Here is an 11,130-nt window from a genome sequence, read left to right as displayed (position 1 = left end):
CTTTTAAGAAACTTGTAGGTCTCCTGTGAACATCTCTGGGTTTCACTCCAATAAGCAGAAGCCATACCTACACATTTTTTTTTGGAGATAAGGCCCTTTTGCTCTTGCTGAGATGGCTGAGGTCCAATACCCTTAACTTCCTAGGGGCCCTATAGTTTGATGGAGAGGATTTGTGAGGTACGTCCTTCATATCTGGTGATAGTATAAGAAATATGTGTTTGGTCCTCATTCCCAGCTCCTGGCCTGAGCTCCTTAGGTCATTGTAATGTTCTAAATGACAATAGCATTAGAAGCATTTTTTGTTACTGTATTTGGCTTTTGTCCCTGGCTCCTGAAACAGCTCCAGAGTGCTAAAGGTCAAAGGAGCATCTTTTGTCACAACACACCTCTTTTAGTCTTGCCTGATTTTATCTTAATGTGGCAACTTTTGGAAAGCCTATAAGGATGGGGGGCTGGTTGCCAGGGGAACCAACTGTATGATTAGAGAATTAGGACTTTCAGCCCTACCCCCTGACCTCCATGGGCCCTTAATGATTTAATCAGCCATGCCTGTGTGATGAAGTCTCCATAAAAACCCCTAGCCAAAGGGTTCCAGAGAGCTTCCAGGCTGGCAAACACATAGAGGTGGTGGGAGGTGTTTTGCCTAGAGAGGGTTTGGAAGCTCTATGCCCCTTCCTACATGCCTTGCCCTATGGGTTGTTTCCATTCGGCCATCCCTGAGTTGTGTCCTTCATAATAAATAGGTGATAGTAAGGAAAGTGCTTGCCTCAGATTTGTGAGGCATTCTTGCAAATTAACAAACCTGAGGGTGGGTTATGGAAACCTACCATCTATAGCCTGTTGGTCAGTAGTACAGGTGACAACCTGGGACTTGAAGTTGGTGCCTGAAGTTGGGGGAGAACAGCCTTATGGGGCTGAGTCCTTAACCTGTGAGGTCTCTGCTCACTCCAGGCAGTCAGTGTCAGAATAGAGTTAAATTGCTGGACACCAATTGTATGATCTGATAATCAGAGATTTTCTCGGTGTGGAAAACCCTGGTGCCGGGAATGCAAGCAGAAGGAAGCAGGAGTTTTCTTCTTCTTTAAGGGGTTTTTATAGACTCTGAGGCACAACCCAATCTTTCTGAGGTTTTACCAAACTTTTTGGTAAAACAACCTCAGTTTTATTTTAGACCCTATTTTCCTAGCAGTGCCTGGATCTGACATTTGCTTGGAAGTGGTTTCTTAACTTTAACATTGTTTGCTATCTGGAGAGGCTGAAAAATTTTCAAAACCTGTTGTTTGTGTCATTTTATTTCTCTCTCCTGCATTTTACCATAAATTGTGACAAGAGACCAGGTGACACCTCCATCACTTTGGAAACACTCCTTAACTCAGGTATCCAGTTCATTAGACATACTTTTCCCTCACATACCTGAAGGTAGCAGTGTTGCTAAACTTTGCTATTATATAATTAGTTTCCTCTTCCTGCAATTTCCAATAACATGCATCTCGTTTCCTTCTGTACCCTCACCAGCAGTCTCCCCAAAGTCAAGATTTCTATTAACAGTTTACTGAAGACAATTAGACCTCCTCGAACATGCTCCTCAAATTCCCCCCTGCTTCTGCCTGCTCTTAGGTTCCAAAGCCATTCTCACACGTATTTGTTACAGCATCACCCCAACTTCCAGGAACCAAAATCTGTATTTATTCTTTTCACGTCTTATCTCCACAGGCAACTATTTTAATGTATTTAAAGGAAATGACTTTGTGTGTGAAGATTTTTTTTACAAAATTATACTCTTATTTTTTAAGTGTATATTTTTACTTTCCTAAATGGTATTGTTTTATATATCTTATTTTATTTCTCAGCTTTTTTTTTTTTTTTCTTTTTTGGCTGCCCTGCAGCATTCGGAGTTCCCAGGCCAGGGATCAGACTGAGCTCAGTTGTGACCTATGCCTCAGGCTGGATCCTTAATCCACTTTGCGGGGTCAGGGATTGAACCTGTGTCCCAGCACTCTAGAGACACCACAGATCCATAGTAGGAACTCCTATTTCTTACTCTTTTCAACCATCCCTATGTTTTTAAGATCCGTCCATGTTTTTATGTGGCCATGTAATCAGTTGCTTCCAACTCTGTGTGGTACACCGTAGGTTACACTCCTTCCCCTGTCTTTTATTGTTCCAGTCTTCTAGTGGATGGCATCCAGATTACCTCTAACTTCATGCTGTCATCACAAATAATGTGGCATGAACATCCTAATTCATGGTCCCTATGAATCTGTGTGAGGATTTTTTGGGATATAGGCATACTCAGAACTGGAATATTGATGTATAGGTTACACATAGGCTTAATTTTGACTAGCATGTGCCAAATTATTCACAATAAAGCTGCACTAGTTTTCATTTCCACCAGCCATGCCTAAAGGACCTTATATTCCACCTCTAGGCTGACACTCAGTATTATCATCCAGTTAAAACTTTTTTTATTTCAGTCTTTTTGATATGAAATCCCATCTCATTTATATTTTGATTCGCACTTTTCCCAACAATTGATGAGTTTGAGCATCTCTTCAAACACTTGACTTCCCTCTTCTACGGACTGTCTAATCCTATCCTTGTTTGTATATTCTTTAAGGCCAGAGACCAGGTATAATTTCCTCTGCATTCTCCACTGCTCCTAGAACATTGCTGGGCCTTGATTGATGATTGATGAGAAGGTCAATGCGGCAGTGTTATTTGAGCTTCTGGAGTTTGCGGCACACTTTTCTTCTCCAGAGCCTGAGGTGTTGCCTTCACTCATTCAGAACACATTTATCAAATGACTACCCTGTGCCAAGTCTTCCTGTGCAACTCTCCCTTCCGGCAAAGCCCCAAAGACCCGTCAGTCACTCCATCAATTGAACAGAAGAATGAAACAGGTCACACAAGTCATCTGGCACCGCACAGACTCTAGTAACATTTTAAATGCCCTTTTATAGACTTTAACATTCTAATATCCTCTAATGTAGGGATTAACTGATTTTTTTTTTCTTTTGCTGTTGTTTTTAACTGCCATGTGCCTAAAGCAAGCCAAGACCCAAGTAATCTTGGCAATGTCTTTGCCCATCAATAGGAGAATCAGAACAACCTTTGTTCAGTTTCTCTGCTTGTGAAGAGCAATCCCAATCTTGGTGAATGACGGTTGATGAAAAGTATGAATTTCATAGACGAAAAGTAAACTCCTCCTGTACTGCACTCATAAAGATCTTGAGTCCTAATATGACAACATTTATCTACATTTCCAGAGAGAGGAGGTGTCCTCAACCCTGGTGTAACTCCCCCCATACCCACCCACCCCAGGGCAGGGGTATGTGCCCAACTCTGAAAGTCTTGAGTGAGTCATCTCCATTTCATATTGTAATTATCTGTTCATTTGCTCTTTCTCCTCTAGATTTCGGAAACATTGAGTATACTGGTTGTGTCTTATTCATTTCTTTGATTTTGTTGTTCTTAGCAAGGCATTTGTCACATAGTAGATGTTCAATAAACATTGACTGAACAAATGAACACATGAATAAAACTTTTATTGAGCACCTACTTGCCATGTACTATGCCAAAACCTGGGAATTCATGGATAAATGTCACAGTTTAATTTTAAAATAACTGACACATCCTATGTGGAGATGAGTTTCAAATAAAGAGGGAATGCCATTTGTAGCACTCATCTTTTTCATTTCCAAGTCCTTCTGCCCTTGAATTTTAAATGTGACTTATATTTTACTCACAAGAAATAGGCTTTCTCTGTGTGTGTATGTGTGTGAGAGATGTGGATATGGGTGATGCTGTCTGTCTGCCTGTGCCTGCCCCATCCTAGTGTGGGGCTCTTTGCCCTCCATCCAAAGGGGCTTGGTCAGATGGATGGGATATCTATGCAGCCAGTCATGTGGGGCTGCAGTGTAGACAAGCAAGAGAGCCTCACAATTCTGGACACTTAGCTCCTTTGGTCTGTGATCCAACAATTGGGAAAATCTGAGTTGGCCCAGGAGTGAGCTCTTCCCACTCCCTTCCATCCCAAATCCATGCCAATCTTCAACTCTTTTGGCCAAGCCAAAGGGACCTGGGTCAAATTCTGTCTAAAGGATTGGATTTTGGGGGAGACTTAGACAAGTAAGTTTGCCATAAGCTCTAGCTACATACTGCTTGGAAAACAGTCAGATCAGAGCTCTGCAGAGACCTTTCTTGCTTTGTTTCAGACTCAGCAAGAAGGTTTTAACCATGACTTCTAAAATGGACAATGGGGAGTTCCTGTTGTGGCTCAGCAGAAATGAACCCAACTAGTATCCATGCAGATGCAGGTTTGATCTCTTGCCCCACTCGGTGGGTTAAGATCTGGAGTTACTGAGAGTTGTGGTGTATGTTGCAGACACAGCTTGGATCTGGCGTTGTTGTGGCTGTGGTGTAGTAGGCTGGAAGCTGTAGCTCCAATTCGACCCCTAGCCTGGGAACTTCTATACGCTTGCTGCAGGTGTGTCTGTAAAAAGCAAAAAAAAAAAAAAAAACCAAAACAAAACAAAAAAGAGAGAGAGAGAGAGAGACCAATGGGCGTGGGCAGAGTCAGGAAGTGTGCTAGATTTGGCATTATGTATTTGGTGGAAAAACAAATAACCATTTCTTTGTTCTCATTGTAAAATGTACCCCTCATGAAAAGAGTTCTCTGTGAAGAATCACTTAGTAGTTGGTATTTGATCAAGCGAGACAAATTTGGGCTCTCTTGAGCAAATCCCTAAAGAGATTTACTTTGTTTTCATATCTGTGGACTTTGTGGAGTCTGATAGACAATCTTCAATAAATTTCTTTGCATTGATATTCTACAGGGCAGAGTTCTTTTATCTTTATTTGCTCCATGATTTTAAAGCTCTTGCTCAATAACCACAGTGCGAGCTTCAGTTAAATATGCAACTCCTGCCTTGTCATTCTTGAAAATGTGTATTGGAATCGTTTGCTTGTGTGTGATTGTTAACTCTATCTTTCATAGAGCCACTTAAAACCAGGACCCAGTGCATAGGAGTTTCCTTTTTTAGGTAGAATTATGTGAGCTTTTCCATCATAAAATAGTCAATAGCAGATGGATTGATGAATGCTTCCATGAGCTATAATTGAGAGATGTGAGGATAGCCAATACAGCAGGATAGACAAACCTTTTATGTAAAGGGCCAGATAGTAAGTATCTTAGACTTTGTGGGTCATATAGTTGCTGTCATAACTACTCATCTCTGCCTTTGTGGTACCAACAGAGCCATAGACAATATGTCAATGAACGAGCATAGCTCTATTCCAAATACCTTACTTACAAAAACAGGCTACAGGCCAGATTCAGCCTATGGGCTGCGTTTGCTGTTCCCTGATCTAGAGCAAGTGATAGAAACAAATAGGTTTAGCTATGAAAAATATCTAGCCGACCCCACTGGCCTTTGAACCCCTCCCTTTAGCTGTTTCTTAGCATATGGTACCTGCTGCCAGTTTTGATTTTTTGTGCTTTGCAGGTAGAGTGAGGATTTATAGAGGTATGCAATGAGTGGTACCCTGCCTTCTGGTTTTCAAAGGGAAGCCTCTTGTCCTGTCTTGCTGGGCTACAATAATGGGTGGAAATAGAGAAGAGTCTGGAATGGAAATCAAGCACACTACAGAGGATCTGCATCTTCCAGGGAGGTGGGGTTTGCTGTTTGGAGAAGAAGAAGGGACATGATTTCAGGAGTAAGGGAGGAGTTTGAATCTCTAGCAGCTCAGAGATGAGCAAGAAGAGAGACCAGCTTACCCATAATTCTCCAGGGTGCAAGGTTGGTCCTGGTTTTGGAGAGGTCAATATCGGGGCATAGCACATAGCATAGAGTCCCAGACTTAGGCCAGTGACTTGGATTTTCTTAGTACAGAAGATCCTGTGGCAGTTGGGGCCTCTCTTTGCAGCCATTAACAGATGTGAACAACCCATTGCCATGTGGACTCATAATATTTTAGCAGTTACTAGAGCAATGATTTCACTGTCTGCATGTGATTTCAAAGGGAAGCAAGGAAGATCTGAAAAGAAAGGCAAGAGACTAAAGCTCAGGTATCCTCCACCTGGAACAGAAAAATAAATACATAAATGCATGGAGTGGATCATGTAGTGAAGATCAGATTCTAAGACTGTGGTTAATTTCCCTTCTACCTCGAGTAGATCTGTAATCTTGTTCTTTGCTCTTTTTTTTTTTTTTCTCACATCTGAGCAAACACAAGCCATCATTGAGGTCCTGGCTGTGGGAGGCTCCCAAGTGAGCAGCATCTGTTAGATGGAGGAGTAGTTCATGCTCAAGATGTTTTTGGAGGGCTGACCCAGCACTGGTGTGAAGGCCATCAATTAGACAGTGGGAGAGGGGAAGGAAGAGGCAGCCATGGGGTTGGTAATTACACACTATGGTACGGTTGACCCCCAAGAGCAGGTGGCAGGAGCAAGAGAAATTCCAGGCTCTGTCACTCACGATTCATTTTCCCTCTTGTGTTTAGGCCTGAGGCCACGCTCATTGATCTGGAAGAGACTACACTGTTTTGTTAATAATAAGGACAATAAGAAATTCATATACTGAATGTTGAAGGATATTTTCTTTTTTAAATTTGTTTAAAAGTTGCTGTTACATCTTTAAAACCACATTTCCCTCTCTCACTCTCTCTCTCTCTATGTATGTGTATACACACACGTATATACATAGATATATGCAACAGTGGGAAGATTAGGATCTGAATCTATAGAATGATTTCAGTATTTTCCGCTTTCTCAGAACTGGCCCTTTGCTAAGGTCTTTGCAGCCTTATCATCTCTCTTGATAACTGCCTTCTCATACTGAGCCCCCTTATTCCTGTTTCACAGCTCTGGAGTAGAGGGAAATGATAGAAAGAAAATGATAGAAAATACCCAAGCGTGGGCAGCAGTTCTAGTCACTAGCCTCAGCCTTCCCAGTTCTGCCTGTTGTTGTCAATTTCTCTCTGAGCCATGGTTCATTTCTGCCCCCTCTGTCCCCGGTGTCTCTCCTTCTCTGGTACCCCCAATCTGACCTTGGCCTTCAGTGGGGTGGGGAGGTGTGTGAACTGTGCCAAGAGCCCACCTTCAGCCCTGAGTGGCCCAGAGTTGAGCAGGGGATGGACAGCAGCACAGAAGATCTCCATTTTCCCTCCCTTTTGATCCCCCTCAAACACTTCTTAAAATAATAGACCCCAATGTTCAGTCGGTGTCTGGGACAGACCGTAGAGGTTGGTCTTAGCAGAAGCTGGGATTACTTTCCAATTTCACTGAGGTTATAAAAATGACATTTTGAAACTTTACATCCTAGCACTCATGACCCCGAGCATTTTCTTTTTCCTTTTTTATTACGCTCTTCTTCGACGACCAAGTCACCTGTTCCTTCAGCTTCAGTTTCAGGTGATAAGACCAAACATCACAAATCCCAGAGGTGCCAATTACCTGCCCCTTTCATGCTAACAACTTGCATCTTTGCTCATTGGTTTATAGAAAAGTAAATACCTCTTTCTCACAATGTGCACAGGAGTTTTGTCTGTGCCAAAGTAGCCAGATCAGACTTTAATGAACAATGGTCCAAAAAAAAGAAAGAAAGAAAAAGAAAAAAGGTAAATTGACTTTTTACAAGGAAACAGACCATCCCTCAAAAACTGTTAAAGATTCTGTCATCCAGAATATCACTATCCTGTTGACCTTATTTACAGATTTCATGAAAAATACATCATTGTAACATTGATATATGAATCCTGTAGCATCCAATTTCTTGAAGGCATTTGTACCTGATAAGGATGCTGGTCATGCACGCATAGACATGGGGGCCATAGAAATGAGATGATGCCCCACGGAATATAATACACACAGATGCTTTTCTCAAGTGCACTCATATCTTTTGGAAATAAGGCAGTTTGGCTCTTTACCTTGGCTTTGAATGAAATAATGTTTGAGTGGGGGAGGCAGATAATAAAAGTCACAATTGTGAAGTGTTGCTGATAGTTTTTTTTTTTTTTTTTTCATTTTTACTGCAAGCTGGGCATGCATTTGTCTCCATTGTCAGAGTGTTGCTGTTGTTTACATGTAAGAGACGAGGAAACAGGAAAGCTTATTCAGTTCTCTTGGCTGGGGAAACACCATTTCCTCATCACAGATCCAAAACTACATCTTGATCAGGAATGAGATGGCACATGGCATCAGATTTGGAAAGTTTCTTTAGTACTCTGCCCATACCTGCCTTGCAACATTGAAATACCTGGTGATAGTTGCTATCAGAGCTTGGTATCCAAAGAAACGGCCCTTCTGGTCCTGCTGGGTATTAGTTGGCTTGATATTGAGAAGAGCCCTGAGATCCAGCCCTTGACTGTCTAGAAAACTTTTACCAACTTTTCTTATCCTTCAGGGGAAACAAAAAGTGGGTGCAGTCATTTTGGAGGTGGAGGAATCATTGTTCAACTCCTCTGCCTTGGACACTGATGCAGGTAGAAATTTTGATTCTGCATCCAAGCCTTATCTCTCCACTATCAGACTTGACTGACAGGACAAAACTCAAAATGGGGAGGCATATTTCCTCTCAGAGTGGCTCTTACAGGTATTGGATGAGGAGCAAGAAGGAACTTGTAACCAACCTTTCCTTGTGCTTTTGAGAAAAAGCAGCCCAGCCCTTTCTGTTGGAGGCGTTTATTGGGGAGAGGGAAGGGAAATGTAGACACACACGCACACAAAAACACCCCCCCCCAAAAAAAAACCAACCTAAAATGCAAGAAGGGACTTTGGAGGTGGGAACAGCGACTGAAATCCCAGCGCAGAGCTTGTAAATCCTCAGCCACTGAACAGCAGCCCCTCTGTGCACCCTGTCCTTATTTACGATCAGCCAACAAAGCAACTGCAGGTGATCTGCGCTGATGCCGCAGAGGCCTCTCAGATGGCCGGGGCCCCTGCAAACTTATTCACTGCCTCATTAAAGCAATTTCAAAATCAATTCGGGATTTGACAGGCCGTCAGCACATTGTTGCTTCTCCGTGATGGGAGTGACATGTTAACAGCAATTAGACTTTTGCACGCGCACGTTGGAGCCTGTTCAGCATATTCTTTATTAGAAGAGCCTAAAAAGCATTATTATAATCATCTAACCTGGGGTCATGGACACATGCTCTATGATCTCTGCCTCTGTCGGCAGACCCCTCGGTGAAATTTTGCCTATTGTCCATAGAGATTAAAAGGAAATGCTTACCCCAGATGCGATATTGGAAAATCAAAGGTCAGAGCGAAGCTTGTGGTAACCTCCATGTTTTTTAATACAAGTTGTAAGAGCAATCAGATTAGCATGAACAGATATTGCTCCTTCTAACAGATGGAGCAGGATTCTTATTCAAATGAGGGAAGACAGGCCATAGTCACTTGGTGACAACATTCTGGGGACAGGAGTAAGGATGCTGTTATCCTAGGTGGGGTTGGCTAGCATGCAGACAGTGAAGATGGAAAAGCCTGGATTCCAGTTAAGCAGAGGCATATCAGTCTTTTATTTCTTGGAAAAACCTGTTTCCTCTCTGATGAAATCAGCTGATCCATTTGGAACGGCCCCCTCTGCAGCCAGCTCTCCTGGTTGATTAAAATCATCCGTGGGAGCTGTTTTTCTCTCTGCTTTGGGAGCCCAACAGAATCTACTGAAAAATAGTGTAATCTGATTTTCCTAAGACTCAACCAGCCAAATGAGATCTAAATAAGTCTCAAATCTCACTGGACCCCATTTATTTTTGGGGTGGTGTCCCACAAGGAAGTGTCTTGTGCCCACAGACCATTCCCTCCTGGTCTTCTGATTTCTGCTTTGATGCCTACCATCGGAGAGTGGTTTTATGCCTAGTGTCCAATGTGACTAAAGCTACATCTTACACCCTTAAAGTAAGTATAACTGGCTCTCTGTGTCCACTGTTGGTTGAACCTGCAGATGCGGAACCCATGGATATGAGGAGCTGACGGTACTGTTATTTTATATAAGGGAATTGAACATCCTCTGATTTTGGTATCCATGAGGGGTCCTGGAGCCAACCCCCCCCATGCTGCCTCTTGAATAATATCTGATTTCCACACAAGGGGGCCACCTCCCCAAGTTCCCAAAGTTGTGGAATCTTCAATGTTGCAACTAAATATTTGCTGAGTGATTGATGGGTCAACCGACTCACTGAATGGGTGAATGCTGATTGACTTTATGATGAGCAGATTCTTGCAAATTTGTATAATATTTCAAATTTCAAAGCTCATAGCTAGGGTTTTCTTACAGTGACTAGTCTATTTACAATTTCTTTCTTTTCTTTTCTTTTTTTTTTTGTCTTTGCCTTTTCTAGGGCCGCTCCCACAGCATATGGAGGTTCCCAGGCTAGGGGTCTAATTGAAGCTGTAGCCACCAGCCTATGCCAGAGCCACAGCGACGCAGGATCTGAGCTGCACCTGCAACCTACGCCACAGCTCATGGCAACACCGGATCCTTAACCCACTGAGCAAGGCCAGAGATAGAACCCGCAACCTCATGGTCCCTAGTTGGATTCGTTAACCACTGAGTCACGACGGGAACTCCTCTATTTACAATTTCAAACAACCCTCAACCCCATAGCCCATATTCTCCTTCCCTGCTTTAAGTTTCTCTATGACGCTAATCACCACTGACATCTTATATATATTGTCTACCTCTTCTACTAGATTATAAATGTAAGAATTTTTCCTTGTTTTGTTCACAGCTGTTTTCAGTGCTAGAACAGTGCCCGCAACAAACTGGGGTCTTGATAGTCGTTGAATAAATGAAAGAGTTATGTATTTTATTTTATTTTTAATTTTTAAAAATTGTTATTAAAGTATAGCTGATTTACAATGTTGTGCCAATTTCTGCTGTACAGCAAAGTGACTCAATCATATACATTCTTTTTTTTTTTAGGGCTGCACCTGCAGCATATGGAAGTTCCCAGGCTAGAAGTCCAATTGGAGCTATAACTGCTGGCCTACGCCAGAGCCACAGCAACACTGGATCTGAGCCATATCTGCGACCTACACCTCAGCTCACAGCAATGCTGGATCCTTAACCCACTGAGTGAGGCCAGGGATTGAAACGGCGTCCTCATGGATGCTAGTCGGGTTCA

The 11,130-nt window shown here is 42.5% G+C and overlaps 1 protein-coding gene across 1 annotated transcript in view; it reads left to right on the top strand.

The window, feature by feature from the left end:
• THSD7B (thrombospondin type 1 domain containing 7B) overlaps nucleotides 1–11,130 on the top strand; it is a 1,521,641-nt gene that overhangs the window by 89,904 nt on the left and 1,420,607 nt on the right.

The sequence above is a fragment of the Sus scrofa genome, chromosome 15, assembly GCF_000003025.6.
Source record: "Sus scrofa isolate TJ Tabasco breed Duroc chromosome 15, Sscrofa11.1, whole genome shotgun sequence".
Taxonomy (NCBI): Eukaryota; Metazoa; Chordata; class Mammalia; order Artiodactyla; family Suidae; genus Sus; species Sus scrofa.
This window is presented reverse-complemented; position numbering and strand designations above follow the sequence as displayed.